Genomic DNA, 27,319 nt, shown 5'->3' on the forward strand with positions numbered 1-27,319 from the left:
TGGCCTCAGGGTCGACCTCTGCTCCTCTGCCAACACACATTGCGTCCGGTCGGAGAGGTAGGAGCAGAACCACCGCAGAACGGTGCCCCCTACTCCCATCCCCTCCAGCCGGCGCAATAGGATACCATGGTCGATGGTATCGAAGGCCACTGATAGGTCTAATAGGACCAGGATAGAGGAACAACCCCTATCTCTGGCCCTCCAGAGATCATCCACCAACGCGACCAAGGCCGTCTCCGTGCTGTGACCGGGCCGGAAGCCGGACTGGCGCGGGTCTAGATAGTCGGTTTCCTCCAGGTGACGTGGGAACTGTTGTGCCACCAAACTCTCTACAACCTTCGCTAAAAAGGGAAGGTTGGAGACGGGACGATAATTAGCTAGCTCCACCGGGTCCAGGGAAGGCCTCTTGAGTAGGGGCCTCACCACCGCCTCTTTCAAGGCAACCGGCAAGGACCCCTCCTCCAATGAAGTGTTCACAAGACCCAGGAGCCAGCCTCGTGTAACCTCCCAGGATGCCAGTACAAGCCAGGAGGGACACGGGTCCAATAAACATGTAGTGGCTCGCAGTCGCCCATGAAACCTGTCCAAATCCTCGGGGGCAACAGAGTCAAACTCCTCCCAGCGTGGTGCCTCAAGACTTCCTTCCGACGCCTCCCCTGGTCCACTGAAGGGAGCCCATCCACTCCGGATCTGAGCAATTTTGTCCTGCAGATATTCCCCAAACTTCTCTGCTCTACCCTGCAAAGGGGCTTCCCGCGGCCTCTATGATAGGAGGGAGCGGGTCACCCGAAACAGGGCGGCAGGGCGGTTATCTGCGGACGCAATAAGAGCGGCACAGTTTCTACGTTTGGCCGCTCTCAGTGCCACAAGGTAGGTCCGTAAATAGGCTCTTACCTGTGTTCGGTCAGATTCGGAGCGTGAGGACCTCCACCTGCTTTCTAGGCATCTCTTGTGGCGTTTCATCACCCTCAGCTCCTCAGTAAACCAAGGAGCCAGGGTGTTTCGTTGCCGCAGGAGAGGCCGCAAAGGCGCTACCCGGTCCAAGGCCCCAGCAGCCTCCCTATTCCAAGCGGCTACTAGGTCCTCCGTCCGGGAGCGGGTCAGGGCTACAGGAAGTGGCCCAAGCTTTGTCTGGAACCTATCCGGTTCCATCAGTCGCCTGGGGCGGAACCATCTGGGACAGTCTGGTTCCGCCTCCCCGCGGTGGGGGATAGCACCGGGGAAGTCGAGCCGGAGAGATGAGTGATCTGACTATGACAGGGGTGTAATAACCAAATCCCCTATTCCCAGATCACTCGTCCACTGTCCAGAGACAAAAACAAGGTCCACTGTGTGCCCACCTTCGTGTGTGGGGCCCTGAATTAATTGGGTCAGGTCCATGGCTGTCATGGAAGCCATGAACTCCCGAGCCGCCTCGGATGCTTCGCCCGTCGACGGCAGATTGAAGTCCCCCATAACCACAAGTTTGGGGGTATCAACCGCCGTCTCCGCGATCAGCTTGAGGAGCTCAGGCAGGGCCGCTGATGCATAGCGAGAAGCCAAGTATACAATCAGCAAGCCCAACTGCCTCCCCGGGCCCCATTTCACACCAAGGGACTCACACCCGGATATCTGTGGCACAGTGAACTCCCTCGGTTCCAGACTCTCCCGTATAATTACCGCCACCCCAACACCCTTACCCAGGGCCTGCGGCTGATGGAATGCACGGTAGCCTGGCGGGCACATCTCCATGAGGGGTAAACCACCCTCGTGGCCCAACCAGGTCTCTGTTATCCCTGCAAGGTCTGGCTCCCTCTCTGAGATCAACTCATTGATGAGGGGGGCCTTGTTAACAGTGGACCTTGCATTGCAGAGCATCAGCCTCAGGCCCTGGCTCTGTAGGTCCTGGCCACCTAGGCTACGGGGGTTGGTACGAGCGACCGGGCGTGTCCAGCAGCCACGGTCTCCCAACTGACTACGAGATTTTCTTCTGTCCTCGCACCCACCCCTCCCCACGACCGTATATAATAAAATCAAGGGTTATCAGGATATTTGGTATAGAACTTCTGTAAAAGTTTGGGAGCCCTAACATGGGATTTGTCCATCCATTCAGCCTGGGAAGGGGGAAATGTTTCCATGACACCAAATATTGGATGTGTCCTCTATGTTTCCTGGAATCTAAGATTTCTTTAACCTCAAAATTTTGCTTTCCTTCAATAAGAAGAGGAAGAAGGAGTGAGGGTTTGTGGGGACGAGTGGAAGAAGTGTATTCTGGTTTTAGTAAGTTCACATGAAGCACAGGATAATCCTCCTAAGGGTTTTTGGCAACTACAATTTTACTGATACAGGATTCATGATTTTAAAAATGGGAAACAGATACACATATTTCGGGCCCAGCTTCTTCGATTTCTGGGTGGTTTGCAGAAACTTAGTGGACAAAAACATGCTATCTCCAACTTGGTACTCTCTTGGCTTTTTTTTATCCACTTATTTTTTGTGAGCTTGGTGAGCCGCTTCTAAGGCCTTGTGAGTCATCGGCCAAAACTGTTGAAGTTGATTATTCTACTTGGACAAGGATAAAATTTGCGGTTTCTCCTGATGCAATTCAGGAATTGGCACAAAATCCTGGCCAAACACAACTTTAAAAGGGGTCATTCCAGAACTGCTATGTACTGAATTATTGTATGCCACCTCTGCATGTGGCAAAAGTTCACCCAATTATCTTGTTGATAATTGATAAAACACCAAAGGTACTGCTCCAGAACCGAGTTAGCCAGTTCACAAGCCCCATTAGTTTGCGGATGGTGGGTGGAGCTTAGTCCCTGGGCAGAGCCAATCAATTTCAGGAACTCTTTCCAAAAGTGGGAGGTGAATTGGACCCCCCTTGTCCGAAATAATGCATTTGGGCACTCCATGTAATCTATACAGGTGTAAAATAAAGGCACAAAATGGACCTGTTTGGAGAACAGATCAGTGATCACCAAAATAACGGTATTTCCAAGACTTTCTGGTTACTCGACAATAAAATCCATCAATATCTCCTTCCATGGGGCCCCAGGACAGGCAACACTTTGAAGGAGACCTTAGGGCTTCCCTGGTGGTCTCTTTGCGGCTGCACAGACAAGACAACTGGCTATGTAGGACTCTATGTCTTTTTTCAGGGAAGGCAACCAAAATTGCCTCTTAATCAAATGAAAAGTTTTTACAAATCCAAAATGGCCTGGGAGAAGTAAGTCACACAGAGGCAACAATGGGGGAGGAATCAAAATGGGAAACCTCTGTCTGGAGCCTCTGGCAGGTTAAAAAAAAGCAGCGGCTTCCCTTTTGTCCACTCTGTTGCCTCCATGACTGATGAGGAGAGTGCAGTTCTTCTTCTCCGCCGGCCCCCCAATGCATGCGTTCCCCACACAGCCCCTGCGATCACCCATTGCACCAGGCTGGTAGAAACCCCATGGCCTAATGGTCCCATTCCATCTCCTTGTCATCTTCTTCCTTCCTCCATGCTCAGGAAGGGATCAGGGTAGGGGGAGAGATTGGCAACAAGGCTTTCCCATGCGGGGGCAGGACAGTCCCAGTGAAAGGCTGGTGAGTGGGGCACTGATCTGCAACCTGATGGTGGCCATCTGGCCAGACTGTGGCCAGCCTTAGATCTCCAGCACTGCCTCACAGGGATGTGCATAAGAGGCAGTGAGAGCATGAGGGCTAGTGCCCTAGATGAAAGGGAAGCGCTCAGCACGCAGTCCCCAGGCAGGGGAGACACGGCAGTGCTGCAGATCTAAGGCTGGATGCAGTCCAGATGGCCACCATCCGGTTGCAGATCAGCACCCAGTCAGCCTGGGCCAGGCTCAGGTGCCACAAGTCAGTCCTTCATTATTTCCAGGACGGCCTCACAGGCCAGATCTAACCACCGCACGGGCCAATTTGGCCCACGGACCTTGCATTTGACACCACTGATCTATACTATCCATTTTATCTCTTCATATATTTTATAGAAATTGAAGGTGAGCGGCTACCGTAAATGTGAAAGACAGACAAACAGACAAGAAACATTCTTATAAACTATAATTGCTTCATCTATGTCTATTTATGTCACTGCATTTTTTTGTTTGCCAGCTGTGCTTCAACTCTAAGACATACGGTAGACTGATCTGACTCTTATCACTAAACTCACTACGCATGTCTACTCATTCTTCCACATTCCTTCATCATTATTATTTCACTACTTTGTTCTTTTGTTCGCCTGCCAAGGTGGTAGGCAGGAACTCTGCCAAAATGTAATTGTTAGCTAGTAAGTTGTGTTTTCATTTTCTTTGCAATAAAATGTGTTTCTTAGAATATATCTCGGGTTTATTTTGCTTAATTATCAAATATACTTCAAGGAGAAGCCACGGTTCATCCCTCATTAAATACAGGGCTGAATTTACACCCTGACAAGTGGTAGCAGAGGATGGTTTGGATTTATGGCTATTTTGGATTGATTTGTGGTTTTTCCTTGCTTGTTACTTTGATGATAAGTGTCTGGGCTAATTAGGTAGATGATTAATTTCAGGACTGCGGAATGCTGATTTTAATCACTTCTAAAATGCCGAGAAAGAAGAAAAAAACAAGAAAACATTCTGCACAGGATATAGATGTCTTTGATTTCTCTGATGAAGAAGCGAAAAGCATTTTACACAGGTTTTCAATCCTTCAAATACTGCTTGCTTCAGCAACCAGACTGGATGAATAATCTGCCGTGGGAGAAGAAAAGGAGGAAATGCTCTTACACAGGTCTCAAGAAGAAGAAGAATACAGAAAAGCTGCTTTGGAAGGCGATGTGCTAAGACCGAGGTCTGTGACGCCCCCTTCTAATTATGCATGCTCCCACACAATTCTCCAAGAACCTTTAGATTTTGAAACACTTGGTGCAAGGCCAACGGTTTCACAACCAGAAAAGCATTTGTACTCCCACACACAGAGTGAAACTTATCATTCTCCTCGAAGCTCTAAGCAAGCTATAAAAAGCTATCATGATCAAATAGAATTTTTTGAACGTGAGCTATCCCAGGCAAAAATGGCCTTAGCTATGCTCGAGCCAGATAAGAGGGATTCTCCTGTTTTTCAAATTTCTGAAAACACCATCTTGCCTCCTTCTCCAAAGCCCAAGACACACCCCCTGGAGGATATTGTGTCAGGCAAATCAGAACAGAGAACTGTATACATGCCACAATTGCCACAAGATATTCTTTCTTCTCAAGTTACACATGCCACGCAGGCAGAAAGATTAACTGAGAAGTCTAAAACTGAAATTGCAGCACCATCTACTGGCAGAAGTAATTTACTAGAGAAAGCTGACATGCATAGTAAATTCCAGGAGCAATTACAGATATTATACCAGACTTTATTAAACATGCTCTTAACTCACTCAGATATTCAGGCTGCAATGCAACAAGTGTCTCCAAAGACCCAATCTTCAGCACCCCCTGGTGATGCTGGTGTCTTCTTAGATGGAGCACAACAATACTTAATGCAGCAAAGGCAAATGGCTGCATCTCCAGCAGGCCATATTAATATTGCAGCTCAAGCACCAGCCGCAGCTCGAGTACAGCAACCACTGGGTCAACAACAAGTATATTTACCTGCACAGCCAGCATTTCAAATGCACATTCCTCAACAGGCATTTTCTGTTGCTCCATTGACTGGTGAGTCAAAATTAAAAATGTCAGGACAGAATTAGAGGGCCTGGATCAGTGAGGTTGCACTTTTGCTTCGCAGAGAAGGTACCTATTGTATGGTGTTTAATCCTCCTGTCCAGCCATGGACTCCTGCAGTAAGAGACTTGGAGATTAAGGCTTGCACAACATTATCGATGTCCATGGATACTGAATTGCAGGTTACTTTCCCGCCTGACGCAACAGCCCAACAAATTTGGGTCCAATTGGAAAATTGCTACAGGCCCGTTTCAATCGAATCTTCATGTTTGCTCATGTCTGAGTTCCATGGTTCGAGATTGAAACCTGGTGAACAAATTGGAGGACAATTAACTAAACTGAAAGGAATGAGAAAAGAATTAAGAGAAAAAGGCCATTTTATTGATGATATTCAAATGATCAGCATTATCATTAACTCATTGAATTATGAATGGAAAGATGCCATTTGAAAGATTAACCAAGTGCCTATTGCTCAACACACAGTGGACAATGTTTGCAGACTTTTAATTGAAGATGAGGCACTTATGTTAGCCACACCACATTTGCGAGGACCACCCGCAGCAAGAGCTCCAGCTAGGCGTCCCTTCCGAGGAAGAGCCTACGCTCCAAGGATGCCAAGATGCTACATCTTTAAGCGTGTGGGACATGACACCCGGGATTGTCCCCAACGAGTTCCAGCTCCCGTCACATACCAGCCCAGAAGAACAGATTCCGGAGGCAGAGGCAGAGGTGGAAGACAAGGTTGTCATGATCCAAGGCGTGATCCACAAGCTCCACTCACCACATTGGCCTTAACCAATGATCCACAACCTGATCCAGAGTATGCCAGACAGCTTTTGTGGACTTTGGACAATGGTGCAGCATTGCATGTTACCTACTGAAAGGAAATTTTCACAGAGATGCACGAGCCTGAACCTGAACTAGGTGAATTTTATTCTTTCTCCAATCATCCCTGTAAGGTCATGGGAAAAGGAACTGTTTATGTTGAAGAGCTCGATGCATTCATCCCTGATGTTTATTACATACCTACAGCAACCAGTAATTTGCTTAGTCAAAGTCACTTGTCTAGAATGTTAAAGTTCCAGGTTCACCACCTCGAAACAGCAAGTTACATAGTTAAAAATGGAGATATTGTTGCTGAAACCATGCTAATTGGTGGTGTTTCGCTAGCTAGTAAGTTTGTGTTTTCATTTTCTTTAAAATAAAATGTGTTTCTTAGAATATATCTCGGGTTTATTTTGCTTAATTATCAAGTATACTTCAAGGAGAAGCCACGGTTCATCCCTCATTAAATACAGGGCTGAGTTTACACCCTGACAATTTATCATTTCATTCATTATCTATTGCACTTTTAACTTCTCTCTCTCATTTTAAGAATATCCAGTCACAACTTTCTCAGTCTTCCTCTTGGCCAATTCACCTCTTAATAATTTGTTTTACAGGTCGATCCTCATTCATTCTTTTTCATTGCCCAAACCACCTCAATGTATTTATTTCATACAGTCACTCACTTTTGTATTTAATAACCTTCATTTAGGATTGTTTAACCAGCGGTGGGTTTCAAAATTTTTTGGAACCTACTCTGTGGGTGTGGCCTCCTTTGTGGGAGTGGCTTGCCAGCCATGTGACCTGGTGGGAGTGGTTTGTTGGCCATGTGACCTGGTGGGAGTGGCCAAGACGATGTCACTGAATTCTTTGCCTCAATGGATGAACTACAATAAGATTAAAATAAGTACAAGAACAATAAAAGAGCTACTTACAGAAGGAAGATGACTGTTCTTGCCAGTCTTCAGTATAATGGACTCCAATGAATGGGCTGCACAAAGAAGAGACACAGAAATGAACTCTTTCATTGCATGCACTGCATTGGGATGAAACCAGCACACAAAATAATAGAAAAGGAAAATTACTCTCCTTTTTTGCGTCTTCTGCACCACCACCTCACCACCTTGCTCCAACAACCTGCACAAAGGAGATACACAGAAAGCAAGACTTTAATTGCTTGCACTTCACTATCTCAAGGATGAACACAGCACAGAGCACACCCAGCAATAAAGACAGCTACTTACAGAGGAAGGATCACTGGCTTGCCGGTCTTCTGCACACCACCTTATCGATTTACTTTGCTCAAAAAACCTGCACAAAGGACAGACACAGAAAGCAAGACTTTAATTGCTTGCTTTTGATTGAAAATGTTCCCTTAATTTTTTTCTGAGTGATGCTTGTTGTATATCCTTGGTTTTCCCTGCTGGTGCCACCTGGAAATGTTTCCACTCTTTGGAAACATGAATACTTTTCTCTAATGAGAACATGGGTTTTGCTCACAGTACTCACAACCCACCTTCTTTTTTTTGAATTTTTTTTATTGTTTTAAATAAACAAAAACACAAAAAAAGAATAATCCTTCTTTACATCCTGTCGAAAGCATGTTGATTGGTTACAAACAGTTTTCATGCATTTCTATCATAATTATTACATATATTTCCTTCCCATTGAATAATACATTTTACATCTAAAATCTTCATACATTTTACTATCAATACACCACCATTCTCATTTAACTATAATTATCTAAACATGCTTTTATCTGATATAATTTGCATTCAAAAACACAACCACCCACTGGCATTCATTGGCAATCTCAACAAACCTCCTATAACATTACATCTTATAACATATTCTAAGAGAAAAAATCAATTAATAAAATTTCTAAGCATTTCCCCCCCTTTCTCCCCAATTCACCATTAAAAGCTTTTATACAATTGCTTTTACCAATGCCAAAACATATAAGTATCATTAAACATTATCCATTAACATTTCTTTAATTATTATTGCAACTAATTAAGAATTATTTATTATATATATTCCATCTCCTCTCATCTGACCCAAGAAGACTTACATTATTATACATAATCTAAACAAGGATTTGTTAATAAGCTTTATAAGTCTTTTTCCCAGGTCCCAATTTGCAATTTATATCCAAATGGCTTTTACTAGTCAAAATCATTATTTCATTACTATTATCATTATTATTATAGGTAATTAAGGATTATTTATTATTTATGTCACCTCTCCTCTCATTAGACCCAAGATAAATTTACTTCTTTATAACAAAATCTCAAAAGTTTATTAATAACATTCATTAAAAAAAAATTCCCCCAGGTCCCAATTTGCTATTTATATCCAAGTTGTTTTTACTGATTAGAATTATTATTTCATTATTATTGTCATAATGTATTACTTTTTAATGAATAAACATTTAAAAACAATCTTTAAAAAAGTCTATAAAATATTAAGTTTCCTACCTATTAATCACCAATAATTAATTAATTTTTTTATCATCAACATTCACTATCAACCTATATCTTTCCAGTAGAAAAACAATCTTGTCCCTTTTGCCAGTTGTTGTGTCAATCTTCTTATTAATTCCTTTATAAGGTTTTTATAAACTTATCTCCGCACTTTTTTGCTTGAAAGATCTCTCAAAAAGCCCCGTTGCCCTTGAACTGGTATTAAAATTAGCATGTCTCTGATTAAACGTATTTCTGAAACAGTTTCTCTTCTTAATTCCATCATCATCACTTTTGTCCCCCCTCTGTATCTTGAAGAAAGGGATAGGGCTCCTGCATATCAAATTCACTTTTCCATATTCCCTTCCTTCCATTTTCACCTAGGTTTGCTCCATCATTAAATTCATCTGTTATCTTATCCTTGTCTTCTTCATCTTCATTCATTTCTTAATTTTTTGGGACTCCAACTCCATCATCCTTTGCTGTAGGAGATAGTAGTCTATCCAACTTCATATCAAATCTCTCATATCTTTCCAATAACTTTTGGATTTCAATCAACAAATCTTGAAGACTCAGTATTCCCTCATCTGAAGATTGATACATGTTTCCAAATGAAAAAAGCAGGGGAAAAAAAAAGAATTTCCTTCCCTTGCCAAGAGTGTTTTTTTTTTAAAAAAGGCACCTGTAAAAACAACTGTGCCCTTGGCTTCTTATCATATTGCACAGATAAGCTGCAAAGCTCTCCATTACAGCATCAGTAAAATCGAAAACAGAGAGAACAAAGGATACATTGTTTCAAAGAGACAAAAAAAAACCAAGTTCTAACTTCCAAGTAGCAGATTCACTTCTTCTCCTATTTGTCTCAAGCTTATGGAAAACAATAATCTTGAAAAGTCTTTAATGAAAATTAATGAGAAGTAGTAAGAAGAATTATTAGAATAAAAAAGGTTTTAGTTCCAGCCATCAAATAAGGCAGCAGAAAATAGGAGGGGAAAAAAACCAGTTCGCTCACTTATGAAAAGAAACAAAAAGCGTTACAGTCACTTCAATCCACAAAACATCGTTAACAAGAAGAAAAAGAAATAAAAACTTTCCAAGGCAGTCCAATAAAGATAAATTCCGCTGCTTTATTCTTTGCTTAAAGGACTAATTTATCTTTTTTTTTTAAATCCTTTGGGCAATCATTTTCAAAGGAAATACTTTTTCATGTGGGATTTGTTTTAGAATTGCTAACTAACGGAAACAGAAATTAGAAATCCAAAAGTATGAAAGAAAACACCAATTATGTAAGGAAAGGTCCCTAAAATGTATAAGGAAGTATTACTAGATAATTATTAATGCATATATAACTGCGGGACATTACACACCCACACCCACACAAACTATGACAGTGCCAGGAAAAAACCAAAAAATAAGAATCCCCCCCCCAAAGACTGCAAATGAAACCAGTTTTTTTCCCTAACCCTAAGGACAGGAAAGACAAAGCCATTGAAATAAAAACCATCAAGGCATTGTGGGAAATTATAAAGGACAGTGATTTTATTTTATTTCAAAATGACCCGCTTAGTTCAATGTAATAGCTGTTTTGCACCTGTCTTTCACAGTACTCTTTTCAAATTTGGATACTGTCCCCTTTGTAAACAAATTACTAGTCTACATAGACAGATTACCTATCTAGAATCTCTAATCTGTGTTCTCCAAGCAGAAACTAGGTGTCTACGTCAGCCATTCCACTCTATGGCGATGCCACACTATCAGCCCCCTCTACCACAAAGATCTTGCAGGAGAAGAGCTGTCTGGACAACCATGGGATCTGGCAGGTTGAGAGCTGTGAACCATAAACACAAAGCTTTTGCTGTGTCTCAGCATAACAAATATAGCGCCCTTGTTGACCTTAATGGGGACACTAAAGTGATAGGTCAAGGTAGTTGCGATAACGATGACTCAAATAAGCAGGGGATCGTGGTCCAAAATGAAGAACTTACTTCAGAAAGACAAAAGTGTGAACCAGGTATCACACATCAGTCGCACAAGAAGAGCAAGGTATCCAAAAAGAGAATTCACCTTCTAGTTGGTGATTCAATCATAAGGGATGTAAATTTAGGAAAGGATATAGAGGTTATGAAAGAGGTCAGGTGTCTGCCAGGTGCTACTGCCAGCAGAGACAAGAGGCATATTCTTAAGATAGTCAAGAATGCAAGTAAGGACTGTGATGTTGATGCTATTATACATCTTGGCACAAATAATCTATCCCAAAAAGATGTACTTTCTGTGCAGAATGATTTCCAGAGTTTGGGGTATGGACTTAGTAGTATAGGTTGTAGGCTTATCTCTTCAGAGGTTTTACTAGTATATAAGGAACAAAAAGGGAGGGCTAGCATGTAGCAGAGTTTAAAGTGTGGCTAAAGGAGTGATGTAAAAGGAAAGGCTTTGGTTTTATTAGTCATGATATCTGCAGCTGGTCCAATGAAAAACTGTACAAAAGAGATGGTTTGCACCCATCCAAGAAAGGAACTGAGTTACTTGGCATTAAAGTCACAGATTTTCTGGATAAACATTTAAACTGAACAGTGGGGACAGTGAATTAATTGATACAGAACATTTCTGTCCAATCTAAAATTCATAAGTTTATCAGTGCATGGAACATACACGTTTGTGCAGGTAAGACTATCAGTCCTGCTGTCAAGCAAAATCAAAATTTTATAGTGAGTGCCATACCATGTGCACGAATCACACAAATGGCAAGAAAATAGGGGCAGTCAGGCATAACACAGGTTATGTAGACAGTAAACACAGGGTCAATTAAAATGGACTCAAATGTCTATACACCAATGCACAGAGTATGAGGAATAAACAGGGTGAATTAGAAATTCAAATAAATGAGGGCAGATATGATATTGTTGCCATTATAGAAACTTGGTGGAATGAAACCCACAAATGGAATATACAGCTAGAAGGATTTAAATTATTTAAAAGAAATAGACCAAATAAAAGAAGAGGTGGAGTTGCACTATATATATAAGAAATAACTACATCTCTACATAAATAGAGTACAACAATGATGAAAACTATATTGAATGCATTTGGGTCAATATTAAAGGGGGGAGGGAAATGACATTGCCATGGGTCTATACTACAGGCCACCCAACCAAGCAGAGGAAGTAGATGAACTTTTTGCTAGTCAGCTAACTAAGGTATGTAGTAAGCACACCACAATAGTAATGGGGGACTTTAACTACCCTGACATCACCTGGGAAACAAATTCTGCACCAAGTGGAAGATCCAACAGGTTCCTAACAAACCTAACAGACAATTTGTTTCCCAGAAAGTAGAGAAGGGAAGAAGGGGATCAGTCATATTGGACTTAATTCTCACTAACAGAAAGGAAATGATAGAAGGTGTTGAAGCTACAGGAACCTTGGGGACAAGTGATCATGAAATATTGGAATTCAACATTATGCAAAGCTTCTTCCAACATGTTAAAAACAAGAAAAAAATCAAGGAAACAATTGGTCCATTGCTGGGAGAAAGTGGCAAGAAGGTGACAAGCAACCGGGAGAAAGCAGAACTATTTAACTCATGTTTTGTATCTATCTTTACACAAATGGAAAAAAACAGTCCAACCTATCAAAAACAGCACCACAAAAATCAGATTAGGAACACAAGTTGAAAAAGGGAAGAAAATGCTAAGCACCTGTCTACCCTAGACGAGTTCAAATCATCAGGACCGGGTGGATTAGACCCCAGGGTTCTGAAGGAATTGGCAGACGAGATCTCAGAACCACTGAACTTTATCTTTCAGAAATCCTGGAGCACCGGGGAACTGCCAGAGGACTGGAAAAAAGCCGATGTGGTTCCCATCTTCAAAAAAGGAAAAAAAACAGATCCAGGAAACCACAGACCTATCAGCCTGACCTCAATATCAGGAAAGATTCTGGAAAAGATAATCAAGCAACGAATCAGCAAACACCTAGAAGTGAACAAAGTAATAACCAAAAGCCAACATGGGTTTGTCAAAAATAGATCATGCCAGACTAATCTTATTGCATTCTTTAATAAAGTGACAAAATTAGTGGACCAGAGGAATGCCGTCGATATAGTTTACTTAGACTTCAGTAAGGCATTTGATAAGGTAGACCATAACCTACTACTAGATAAAGTAGAAGAATGTGGGTTAGACAGCATCACCACCAGATGGATTCGTAACTGGCTGACCAACCACACTCAACGTGTAGTCCTCAATTGAACTACATCTACATGGAGGGAAGCATGCAGTGGCGTACCCCAAGGCTCTGTTTTAGTCCCAGTACTCTTCAACATCTTCATCAATGATTTGGATGAGGGAATAAATGGGGAACTCATCAAATTTGCAGATGACACCAAGCTGGCAGCCAAAACTCCAGAAGATAGGCTTAAGATACAGAAGGATCTTGACAGAAGGAAACTTGAACATTGGGCACTATCTAACAAAATGAAATTCAATGGTGAAAAGAGTAAGGTTCTACATTGAGGCAACAAAAACGAAATGCACAGGTACAGTATAGTTGGTACCTTGCTCAACAGTAGTAATTGTGAAATGGATCTTGGAGTCCTAGTGGACAACCATTTAAATTTGAGCCAGCAGTGTGCAGCAGCTGCCAAAAAAACCAACACAGTTCTAGGCTGCATAAACAGAGGGATAGAATCAAGATCATGTGAAGTGTTAATGCCACTTTATAATGCCTTGGTAAAGCCACACTTGGAATATTGCATTCAGTTTTGGTCGCCACGATGTAAAAAAGATGTGGAGACTCTAGAAAGAGTGCAGAGAAGAGCAACAAAGATGATTAGGGGACTGGAGACTAAAACATATGAAGAACGGTTGAAGGAACTGGGTATGTCTAGTTTAATGAAAAGAAGGACTAGGTGAGACATGAGAAGAGAGGGAAAACGGCTGTTGTGAATCCATGTTTTAACTTTAAAAAATCTTCCAAGCAAGAGCACTTTTGTTTAAGATGGCAGAATGTCAAGAAAATATAGAGATTGTAAGCTTGCAGACAATATTTTCAGAATTACTAAAACTAACATATAAATGAGAGAATTGAACAAAAACTGGAATATTTGGAACAGCTAACAGAAAAATGTGATGAAAAATTTGACGATGTTCACCAAATACAAAATGAGGGGATTAAAATCCAAAGAATTGAAGTGGAGAATGATTATAAAGCAATATATAAGAATTGAAGTGGAGAATGAATATAAAGCAATTAAACTTGCTGATATTTGGTTTATTTTTGTAATTGCAAAGAATGGAATATTGAAGGAGGAAATAAATGAAGAGGAAATCTATTTCAAAGGGCAAGATATAGAAGAAGAAAAAAGTAAAGAATTTATGGACTATGAAACTTTATCAGCAAAAATATGGATAACACTGATGACAATTAAAGATAAGCAGAATAAAGAAACAGAAAGAGGGCATCAGGATTATATGAGAGATCTTACAAGCAAGGAGTTGCTAGGAGTAGTCCATACAAAGCTGATCAAGAAGAAGCTCAGAAGATTGATACCACAAATGGCAGAAGACATAAGATTGTTTTGTTATTGGAAAGATACAGGTTGATAGATGGAAGAGTATAATTTAAAATTACTAGCTAAACCTAGTGAAATTTAGTGATAATTGATATAGTTAAATAAAAATTGATAATGATAATACTGTATACAAAGTGTAGGGTTATGATAAGCAATAATTGGATATGAATATTGAATGATATCCGTGAAGGGAAGACTAGAAATCCTTTTGGATTATATATAAAGGTCAATAATAATAATAACAATAAAAAAATAAAAAATAAATTAGACACAGTTAAGTTTTGATTATTAGGGGGGGAAATGTTATGATATAGGATATAGCCAAATAAAGAAAGGATAATGATAATAATCTATATATATGGGTATAATATAAGGGAACTGGATGTAAATTGTAAACAGTGATTTGGAAAGGAGGATTAGAAAGCTTTGTTATTAAATATTATGGATGTTTAGCTAGAATAGGATATTTTTATTTATTTATTTTATTTATTTAATTTGACTTCTTAGTCGCCCCCTCTCCCCCCAGGGACTCGGGGCGATATAAGGATTTAATGTTAATGGAGGATTTTATAAATAAGTAAATGAAATGCCAGTATGTGGTTATGTACTAAATTTTGCTATATTTTATATTTTATGATGAAGGACGTTTAAATAATTATAGTCTAATAAAAGTGGAGGTATGATGATGGTAATATGTATAAACATTTGAGTTAAGATACTAGAGTTAATATGAATTATACTTGATGATGGTAGAAGAGATGCACAAAAACCTTTTGTAGCCAACTGATACACTTTCTACAGTATGTAAAGAAGGAGGATTTTTATGTTTGTTTTGAGAATTAAAAATAAATAAAAAAAGTTTTTCAAAAAAAAGATGATGTTGGATAGCCATTTTTCTGAAACGGTATAGGGTTTCCTGCCTAAGCAGGGGGTTGGACTAGAAGACCTCCAAGGTCCCTTCCAACTCTGCTATTATATTGTATTGTATTGTATTGTATTGTATTGTATTGTATTGTGTTGTGTTGTATTGTATTGTATTGTATTGATGACGGTAGAAGTATTGTATCAGCACTATAAAGCAGAACTGACTACAGACTAAGAAACCAATGCCCTACATGTCGGGATTACTTTATTGGAATACCTAGAGCAGGTGTGTCACACTGACCACACCTACCCCATTTTAGCAAAGGGGGGAAGTCGTGATACATTACATGCTGACAACATGATGCCACAAGTTTGACACCCCTGACCTAGAGTAACAGGCTCTTGGAAATATGAATGTGTTTCCTCCCTTTATGTGAAGCAGGGAGCTGCATGAGGCATTTACTCAAATTACTTTCTTTGAAAGGGCTCATTGAATTGATAGCAACTCTTTCTCCTGGCTTTCAAGGCCAATACTTATTCCCTTTACATCTGACTCAATCCTTATAGAAATACCCTGATGAGCATTGGGGCAATAGCAGTGGTGAAATTCAATTTTCTTTACTACCGGTTCTGGGGGCGTGGCTTGGTGGGTGTGGTTTGGTGGGCATGGCAGGGGAAGGATACGCAAAATCTCCATTCCCACCACACTCTGGGGCCTGCCAGAGGAGACATTTGCTGGTTCTCCGAACTACTCAAAATTTCCACTACTGGTTCTTTAAATAACTCAAAATTTCTGCTACCGGTTCTCCGAACTACTCAAAATTTCCATTGTCAGAACCTGCTGGATTTCACCCCTGGGCAATAGGTCAGGGAATAAGGCTGTTAGTTTAATGCAAAATGGGATTCAGAGACAGATGTTTGTTTCCTCTAGGATATATTCTATCTTTATTTTAATCACACACTCATTTTTGTATTCTCCTTTTGCATTTTTATATTAGTCTTTGCCCCATTGATATTTACAATTGGTATCCAAGTGGTTTGCTATCACTATTTATTTCAAAGAAAAAAATGGTTGGTAAGTCATAGCACCTCTTTATTTTAGGGGATTGGTGTATGGTCAACTGCAACACATAAAGGTCCTGAATCCTCTTTCGTTCTAATGAGCCACAGGAGATGCATTACAAAATGCAAGTTGCTTTCTTTCCTTAATCCCCCACAACATCATGGGAACATTCCCTGCCATTCATGATTTCATTGGCCTTCCCTCTTGTCAGCACCATTGAACAGAAAATGTACCTTGTTTGGGAAGAGAAGGGTGAGCAATAGGCAAATATTACAATCAAAGCCAAGGAATGCTTGTCACAGCTGCAAAGAGCTGACCAGAGTCTCTACCTTGATGTTAACAATGAGCCTATTCTACTGGGTTACATCAGGCATTAGTGAAGTTATCTGCTAGACTGGGAATCTTTTCCAAGCCAACCTGAAAACAAGCATACGGAGGGAGGAGGGGCCAAAGTCGCAACGAAACAACATGCGGTCTCAGTGCTCTGGGATCGCAGTCGACACTTTTGCCACTGGGTGGTCCAAATGGACCTAAACCATCCCGAAGAGATGGTGAACAGGAAGATTACATCTTGCTGATCTCAGGGATATCGCAAAATCCCCGAAAGAAGCAATAGAAGATTTTCAAGCCGGTGACAAAAAATCCAGCCATGGCTGACAAAGTCGGGGCGGCTCCAAAATGGAACGATGTGGAAAGAGAAAGTGTTTCCAGCTGGTGAGGAATTTTTATTGTTCTAAAAAAACTAGCTCAGCTTTTTCCTTTTCCTTTTTTTTTTTGATGAGAGTGGTGAGGCTGTGCCTCACTTGCCTCACCTGACTGCACGTCACTGGTGTAGTGTTATGATAACCAATGATTGGATATGAATACTGAATGATACCCATGAAGGGAAGGCTAGAAACTCTTTTGGATTATATATAAAGGTTAATAATAATAATAACAATAAAAAAGAACTAAATTAGACAGTTAAGTTTTGATTATTAGGGGGGAAATGTTATGATATAGGATATAGTCAAATAAAGAATGATAATGATAATAATCTATATACATGTATGGGTATTATATAAGGAAACTGGAAGCAAATTATAAACGGTGATTTGGAAAGGAGGATTAGAAAACTTTGTTATTAAATATTATGGATGTTTAGCTAGAATAGGATATAAGGATTCAGTGTTAATGGAGAATTTTGGAAACAGTAATTGAAATGCCGGTATGTGGTTATGTACTAAATTTTGGTATATTTTATGATGAAGGATGTTTAAATAATCATAGTCAAATAAAAGTGGAGTTATGATGATGGTAATATGTATAAACATCTGAGTTAAGATACTAGAGTTAATATGAACTATACTTGATGACAGTGGAAGAGATGCACGAAAGCCTTTTGTAACCAACTGATACACTTTCCACAGTATGCAAAGAAGGAAGATTTTTATGTGTTGTTTGTTTTGAAAAAAAAATTGTGAAAAAAAAAAGAAAACAAGCATACGCTCCTCCAGGCAGAGACAGTGGCAACAGTGAAACAGAAAGGGATGAGAAGCAGAGGAAGAGATTGCCCGGAGATTGCATTCCTAGCTGCCATGGATATTGGGGTGCATTTGCAGAGGGATGGGGGAGAGATTATCTGGGCACTGATATGGGGAGTACAGATACGTTTTAATAATAATAATAAGAGCAATGCTCTAATTAGACATATTGTGGGTAAAAAACTTCATTCCTTCCCATGGGTAAGCACACACACCCCATTACTCAGGTTGAGTCATGTCACTACCCATTGCAATTCTCAGACACTGCAAAAGACATTGAAACCTTTAGCAGCTTCAAGAATTCCATTTCTGCCCTAGAGAAATTCTTTCCATTTTGATGTAGAGCAAGGTTTCTGCCCAACTGATGCTAGTATGCTCCACTCTCACTCTTTTTTTATCATTGTGGGAGTTTTACTAGAGACACAAATGAAGAGACCCTGAAAGTCCTTCAGCACTACACTGCAGACTGCCTATTACTCCGCATGTTATAGTATTATAGTCTTTAGTTTGCCACACTGTAGTTAATTAATCTGAAATTGAAAAAGGAACTCACAATAATGATACACACATTGTTACCATTGTGCTTATTTAACATTCTGTTCTTTGACAGGAGCTGTTTGCCACTCTTTTCTATAACTTCCGGGTCTGCCTCATTATGTTCCTTTAATGGGATCTAAGAGCTTTATGGCTTACTTCTGGATAACCAGGTAATAATAATAATGTAAAACTCTACCCTGCTTCTATGACTCAACTAATGCTTTTAAACACTGTGAAGTCAAAAAGAGATCTTAAATCCATACATAGCTAGCTTTGTTTACCAGCCTGAACAATGAGGTCTCCATTTCTTGTTACTTAATAATATGGGGATGTAAAACAAAAATGTTAAAATTAGTATACACTATTACCGATCTTTTCATATCATACAATGGTTTCTACATGAGAGTATCCCATTATAATTTCAAGGCTTTTATTTGCTACGGATGTAGCTACTTACCATAGATTTGAGAGATGCAATAAAATATCTTCCACAAGGCACATAGCACAAAAGGGCAACAAGTAATATCGGTAGCTATGACTACATTGTTTAGACTTTTTAACTTTAAAAACGATGTCATCCTTCCTCAAGCTCACCTCAAACTAAAAACAACCAAGCTATTGAAAAGAGCATAGTTCACCACAATGACCTTGATCAAACTTGCTATTGTTTGGTCATCACCAATTATCAAAGTACTGGTTACCAATACCTCTACAGCCACCAATTATCCTTCTCAAATGTTCTTCACTAATTGCCAAATAATTTCATCTGAGAACAGAGGCTGATGTTTAAAAGCTGGATAAATCAGGCTGGTTTTAAAGTATATTGAGAATGGAAAAGATGGGAAGTGATTATGGAAAAGGAGCTGTGAAGGCAAATACAGACAACTCTTAAGCACCTTCCTCCTTCTTTAGAAACTAAACTGAACTTAAGCACTTTTATCCAACTTTCTTGCCCAATAGGTAATCCAAATGTGGGCAGTTCATCAACTTGTGTAACTGATAATACTACTTGCTTAATTGAGAACTCTGAAGAATGTGAGTTTTAGAATACCTGAAACTTCTAACTAGGTATGAGGGCTCAAAGTGTGACAGATTGTATAAGATTGTTACAAAGTACCATAGCTTTAACTCCCTAATTTTACCTATAAAAATTATGTTTGTGTATAGTCAGTGCAATGATGTGCCAATAGTAATTATGTCATGTTTTGGACTGAGAAAAGCAAAATAGCTTTACTAGTGAGTAAACCATTTAAAGACTTTGTTTGAATCACTATTATTGTTTTTATGTCTAGACAGGATCTTAGAATCTGGATGGTTTATCTGGATCTCACAGATGAACCATATTCCAATGAATATTGACTATGATCAGAATTTAGATTGGTTCTCTGCCCAGGTGAGATAGTTTCTATTTAAAGGGGAAATTTCTTTTCTTTGGATAATCTTATTCACAAATGTTGGGTCCTTACTTCTGAAACACAGGGCCAGATCATGTTGTTGTTTTCTTAAATATTTCATGCCCTTATCTACATGGAGACATGGTCTTAGAAAGAGCAGGTAGTACAAATGGAATGTCTATGCTGGCAGCTAGAAATCACTCCCATATTGCAGTTTCTGGGAAAATCACAATTGCACAGTGATGCCCTTTCTCTTCTCATGGAGAAAAGCTGGGGGGACAAACAATGAAGTCATTGTCCACTGTTGGAAGAAATGTTCATCTGGGTTCAATTCCAAGTGGGAAGAAAGACACTGGAAACATGGAGATTGCTTGGAAGGATGCTTTAATGGTGAACAGGGTTTGACGTTCTGGGTAGCTGACTACATGGAAGAGAGAGATGTATACCCCCTCTTGGGCTTTGAATTTGATCTTATCCTATTGGTTGCAGTCAGATTCCCATAGGGCTATGCAGTCATAGTTGAGGTTGTTCTGTGTCCCAGGCTTGGTTGAATCTTGCTGGGTGATGCAATGAAGGGCAATTTCCTGTTGTGGCTGAATGGCTTTGCCCTGAAGGATAATCCCATCATCCTGGAGCTAAAGTCTTTTATTTTGTAGATAGACTTTATATTGTAGAGAAGAACATATTGGTTCTTCTTAGTTACAGCAATCTTCACAAGTGTACACATAAAAAAACCCAACTACCCAATGATCCATTTTATAAAATCATGTTTTTTCATGCTTTCTTCATGCCCTTTTCCTTTCGGGCTCTGCACCCAATATTATGGGACTGGAAATTGTGTTGGATACATTCTATGACTTTAATACTACAATTTCAAACTCTGGTTTAAACAATGTAATTAAGGGATAAGTTTAAATGAATAGATTATATGAACAAGCCTCTGGCCCCAATTAGGCAATTTAAAGGTGATACCTGAAACTGGATCACAGTGATGTAAGTTAATGAGGAAAACAGAAAATAGTTGTTGTGACATTAATAACAGGTGATTTCTGCATAGATAACCTGACCTATCAGAAAGAGAGAATAAAAGATGATGAGAGACAAGACAGGCTTTCTCTCTTTTTTAAACAGTAAATCCTAAATAAAAATGCACAATGGCTAGTTCTATATCATCTTATATGTCCTCCAAATGTAAGCTAGATGCGTAGATGACAGACCAGGGGTTGGTTGTTCCCGGTTCGCACCAGTACGCCAGAAGGGCTTCATCAAATTTACTGTACCTTTTAGAACTCGTTCGTCTGGTGGGACAGTACCAGAATGCTCCCTCCTGCCTGCCCCCCCTCGCTTGCCCCCCCTGTCAGGGGAAAAATGCCCTGGGGAAATCTGAGATCAATGGACCGAGGCTGATTCCCTTCCGCATATCTTTTGAGATATTAAGAAAAATAAAAGTCTTTAAAAGTATTCTAATTAATAAACAAACTTTAATAAAAAGTAAATGAAACAGAAATAACTAAATTGTTACATTTTGATAATGAAAGCTCCGGTTGCCAAGTTGGCAGCCGAACAAAGAAGAAAGGAATTTTGGAAATGTGTAACGCATGCGCAATAAATCACTTTCAGATAAGAACTTTTATGACCTGCGCAATAACTCTTTCTTAGTTTAACTCTTGAGTGTCAATTCATTCAGTTCAGGCCTAGCAAACTTTTTAACATCGTGACACCCCCCGCCCATCCGGTAGCCATTCGCTCACTTGCCCTGCCTGTTCCATCGCCGCTCGCTCGCACCCCCTGCCTGCTGCTCACTGATTGGCTGGCTCACCAATCGCCCCACCTCTAAGAGCCCTATTTAAACCGCGGCGCAGACAGCCCACTTACCCTTTTTCCTGTTTGGCTCTCACATCATCGCTGATCGGATCCTCGCTTGCCTTCCCTGCTGCTATTGCTGCCTCCCTCAGATAAGTAAGCTGCAACTAAGCACGGGCGGGGGGCTGCGGCACCAAGCCAGCTGGAACGGCCTGCTGCGACCCTGCATTATAAGCGAGTCCAGTGCTCTTTTGCAGCCTTGCAAGGATCCCAGGCTCGCTTATAGGGCAGGGACACATGGCTGCCAGGAAGCGCGGGGGGCAGCGGGGGGAGCTTATGTGACATGGATGGTGTCTTAGGCAAGTACAGGGACCTTGCAAGGCCTTTGCAAGATCTCCGAACTTGCCTAGGAAGCCTGGCCACCAGGCCACATGGGATCGGAGGCAGGAGCTTGCGTAGTGCGGCAGCCCCCTAGGCAGGTTCGGGAGGTCCCCAAATTTGCCTAGGATGCATGGCCGTCAGTATGTGTGGAGGCTGCAGGAAGCCAGCTAGAGCGGCATACCTCTGTGCTCTGGGCGAGTCCGGGGATTCCTTGCAGCCTTCATTCCAGCGAATCCCTGAGCTCGCCTAGATGGTAGGACCACCTGGTGCTCAGCTGAGGCCTTTCTTGCCACCCCCCCCCCCACCCAGTTCCCAGCCTCGCTAGGGAGGCGGTGGGGGGCTACGGTATGCAAGCCTTGGGCCTTTATGAAGGGAGGCCTTCTTTTGCCAAGGCTGCAGCCTTGCGTACACCGTGTGGCTGAAAGTATGTGGGGGGTGGGCAGCGGTGGTGGCAAGCCAGCTGGAGCAGCCTGCTGTGGCTCTGCGCTCTGAGCGAGTCCGGGGATCCTTTGAAACCTTCGTTCCATCCAATCCCCGAGCTTGCTTAGACCACAGGCCCATGTGTCTATCGGTTGAGGCCTTTCTTGCAACCCCCCCTGCCCCCCATCTATTCCCCAGCTTCGCCTGGCTGGCTAAGCCTGCCAGGCAGTGGGCCTAGCTGACTCGGTTGTCCCTGTGTCCCTCCAGTCCAGATTACCTGCTGCCTTGTCGCCTGCCTGCTCCCTGCATCCATCGCATCGGAGAGCTGCTGAGTCTGCCTGCTGGTAAGTGACTCGTTTTTTTTCTTTATGCTTTTAATGTTTTTTTAAAAGATATTTTATTTATTGTTTATAGAATTCTTTTTAATGGCTTTTAGGGAGGGAATGATATTTTTAATTATTGTTTATAGAGTATGATTTTTAAATGGTTTTGAAGGATTTTTTTATTATTTATAGAATATCTTGTTTTAAAATTATCTTTAGGGAATTTTTATTTATTATTTATAGAATTTTTTTAATGGCTTTAAGGGAGGGGATGGTATTTTTAATTATTGTTTATAAAGTATGTTTTTAAATGGTTTTTTAAAATGGTTTTTAAGGATTTTTAAAATTAATTATAGAATATCTTTTTAAAAAATATTTTAGGGAATTTTTTATTTATTGTTTTGTGAATATGTTTATTGCAAGAAAGTTATTGCTTTTTGCAAATGTTTTATTTGTGATGCAATATGTTGCTTTTAAATGTGCAGGTTGGTGCATGTTTTATGTGTCTCAAAATGGCTTCTTTTCTATGGGCAGGCCAGGTTGGTGCAAGGCAGCTTTGCCAGATTTTGTGTGTTTCTGTGTGATACCTGGTTGTTTAGGTAATTGTGAGGTGGTTGCTGGTTCTGTGAGCTTCCTGGAACTGTCCTTTATCATTTCCCACAATGCCTTGATGGTTTTTATTCCAGTGGCTTTGTCTTTCCTGTCCTTAGGGTTAGAGAAAAAAACCTGGTTTCATCTGCAGTCTTTTTTTTGGGGGGGGGAATTGTTATTCTTTTGGTGTTTTCTTGGTGCTGTCATAGTGTGTGTGTGTGTGTGTGTGTGTGTGTGTGTTTAATAATGATCAAGTACTAATTAATAATGATCAAGTACTAATAATATTTCCTTATACATTTTAGTGACCTTTCCTTACGTAATTGGTGTTTTCTTTCATACTTTTAGATTTCTAATTTCTGTTTCTGTTAGCAATTGATAAAACAAATCCCATGTGAAAAAGTATTCGAAGCCTTCTTGATTTTAATTGTCAATTTATTCATTCCTGCACATTCTAATATTTATTCATTTTCATATCTTTGTTTTTCCACTGTTGTGCAAACACAATTCCAGCAGCTGTTAACATGTGTAAAATTAAATATGTATTGTATTGCCTTTGAAATGCCCAACAAAATATTACTGGTTTTAAATCCATATCTTGCTTTACCATTGCTTCTAACCATGACACCACTAACTCTTGAATAGCTACTTGGTCTGTCCTAAGTACTGAACCTAATTCATATATTCCTGTTTTTTGAACCAAGGAATAAATTTCAGAAAAAGAAAACTATATTGCTCTGTGAATCTACCTATGACATTCATTCTTGATCTAACTTCTTAGATGAAAAGCTATATCTTTCCTGTTTGCTTCCTTCCTGAAAAGACTGTACTTTGTTGGGTGAAAACAGAGGTCCCTTCTGTTATCTGTAGTGTAGTCCTCAGCTTACAACCACAATTGAGTCCAATATTGTTTTATTTCTTTTGTAGTTAGTATTATTTAACAGGATGAAGAGGCAACAGAATATGACCTCTAGGACAGTCATCTTTCCTAAGTAAGTAGCTGTTTTATTGCTTTATGTGCTGGTTTCATCCTTGTCAGGGGAAGATTTCACCCTGAACTAAATGAGGTCTTAGATCGCGGCGTTTCCAAACAGCATTATCTTTAAGGTGCGGAAAAAAAGAAATAAAATCCCGGAAAACATATTCTAATTAAAAACAAGCTTTAATACAAAAATAAGAAATAAAGAAATAAAACAAATCTATCTAATTGTTACATTTTGGCAGAAAATAGTTTGTCTACCAGCTTCCTGGCAGACGGACAAAGATCAAAAGGAAAAAGAAGTCTCTGGAATGTGTGAAGAGCAGGTGCAGTACATCATTGTCAGATAAGACCTTATGACCTGCGCAGTAACTCTTTCAGTAATTATTCAGTTCAGCTATTCAGTTCAAGCTAGCAAACAATTTAACGCAGTGACAATCCTTAATGTGATAGTGCATGCAATTAAAGTTTTCCTTTCTGTGTCTCTTTATGCAAGCCATTCATTGCAGCAAGGTGGTCAGCTGGTGATGTTGAAGACACACGAAAGGACAGTCAGCTTCCTTTTCTATTATTTTGTCTGCTTGTTTCATGCTAATGTACTGCATGTAATTGAAGAGTTAATTTGTGTGTCTCTTCTTTGTGCAGGCCATTCATTGAAGTAAGGTGGTCAGTGATATTGAAGACTGGCAAGGACAGTCATCTTCCATCTGTAAGTCGCAGTTTTATTGTTTTGTGTGCTTGTTTCATCCTAATGCAGTGCATGCAAATTGAAGAGTTTGTTTCTGTGTCTCTTCTTCGTGCAGGCCATTTACTGGAGCAAGTGTGGTCAGTGATGTAGAAGACTGACAAGGACAATCATCTTCCTTCTGTAAGTAGCTCTTGTATTGTTTTGTGTACTTATTTTAATCTTATTTAAGTAATAAGTGCATAAAATAATAAATTTCCTTTTTTATATTTTCTTTTTGTAGATCATTCATTGGGGCAAAGAATTCAGTGACATCATCTCCCACCCAGTCACATGACTGCCAAGCCACTCCCACCTGATCTGGCAAGCCACTCCCACCTGATCACATGGCTAGCAAGCCACTCCCACAAAACAGGGCCCACCTACAGAAGAGGTTCTAAAAATTTTTGAAACCCATCACTGCGATAGACAGACAGACAGGCTAGAGAAGCAGAGGCCAAAATTATGTAAATGATCTATTCCACAAAGAACCATCCAAGGTATACTCCCAACTGCAATGTAACAACACAGTAATATGAAAGTCAGCAGCAGCAAAAACTGGACAATACTGGAAGAACATATGGGAGAAAGAGAAGACACATAACCCCAGTGCAATGTGGCAGAAAGACCTGAGAGCAAATCACAGCAACACCCCATAACAGGAACTATCACATCACAGTAGCAGATGTACAAAAACAAGTCTAGAACATGAAGAGTTGGATACCACCTAGTCCCGTTATGATTCATACCTAGTGATTAAAGAAACTAACAGGTAAGCCTGAATGCTGAGCAGCACTGATGAATCAGCTTCTAGCCATAGGTTCTGACTCAGGCTGACTAACACAAAGAAGGACAGTTCTGATCATGAAAGACCTCATGCAGGAAAGGTACCATACAACTATTGGTCAATAACCTGCCTACCCTCAATACAGATGTCTTATGAGGCATCACAGGCACCAGCTTACAAATCAATGCTTCACACATATTATCTCTGAATGCCTGAGTTATACAAGACAGGACACCAAAGACCTTCCTCAGGAATTCAAAGGATCTATGGAAGAAAAAACTGGAAATCAACTCAAGAAAGTTGAAGAGACAGCTCAAAGGAAAGAGCAAGATCTACATTATCAACACATATGCCCTGTCTGTCATCAGATATCCTACCAGCATAATGAGCTGAGCAAAGCAGGGTCATGATGTGAAGACCTGGAAACTCCTCACAATGTATGGAGGTTTCCATCCAAAGTCCAACAACACAGAAGTTACACCACTTGGAAAAAGGGTGAACGAGGTCCTGTAAGTGATAAAACCAAGAGCATCCTGTTGTAAATCAATAAGATGGTACCCAAACATGAGCTGCTGAAAGAATGCCTGAGGCAGCAACACATGTGGGAGGAAAATCAAACAAAGGAATGCAGGAATGCCATGCAAGCAAAGACCCTGCATGGGATATTCTATTGACAGCTAGTTGAGGTGGCAGACATTGGGAAATCCTACCAGTGGCTGGAAAGGGGTGAATTAACAGGTGCTATGATCCAGATACATAGAAGCAGGGATCTACCACATTAGATTCTGCAGACTATGCAAAGAGGCTCCAGAAACAATCTAACACAGAGGTGTCAAATTCACGGCATCAAGTTGCCATTATGTGACATATTACAATGTTTTTCCCCTTCTCAGAGCTGGGGTGGGCATGGCCTACACATGATGCATCCAGCCCATGGGCCACCAGTTTGACAACCCTGATCTAACACATAGTGACAGTGTAAAATGTATGCAAGGAGAGCATACTTTGAATGGTGCAACCAAGTAGCTGGCATTGTGTACAGGAATATCTCTACAGTGTATGAGGCTAGATTCTTCCAGGCCCAGATGGGAGATTCCACAGAAGATTGTGGAGAATAACAGGACTAAGATACTGTGAGACTTCCAGACTGGCAAGCAACTACTGGCCAGCAACGAGACATCATAGTAGTAGACAAACATCAGAAGACAGCAATGATGATAGATGTACTGTAGCAGTGGCAAGTGACAGCAACATCAGAAAGAATAGAATAAATAGAACAGAACCAAACAGAACAGAACAGAATAGAATAGAATTCTTTATTGGGTAAGTGTGATTGGATACACAAGGAATTTGTCTTTGGTGCATAGGCTCTCGGTGTACATAAAAAGACAAGATACATTCAT

At 40.5% G+C, this 27,319-nt stretch overlaps 1 pseudogene across 1 annotated transcript in view; it reads left to right on the forward strand.

The window, feature by feature from the left end:
• The window catches only part of LOC309389280 (acyl-CoA (8-3)-desaturase-like), a 176,086-nt pseudogene extending 150,835 nt beyond the window's left edge, over window positions 1–25,251 (forward strand). Inside the window, exon 13 of the transcript in view lies at window positions 25,209–25,251. The product of the transcript in view is annotated as an acyl-CoA (8-3)-desaturase-like (transcript). The remainder of the gene's footprint in view (window positions 1–25,208) is intronic.
• Window positions 25,252–27,319: the final 2,068 nt, after the last annotated feature.

The sequence above is a fragment of the Natrix helvetica genome, assembly GCF_964273705.1.
Source record: "Natrix helvetica genome assembly, chromosome: 1".
Taxonomy (NCBI): domain Eukaryota; kingdom Metazoa; phylum Chordata; class Lepidosauria; order Squamata; family Natricidae; genus Natrix; species Natrix helvetica.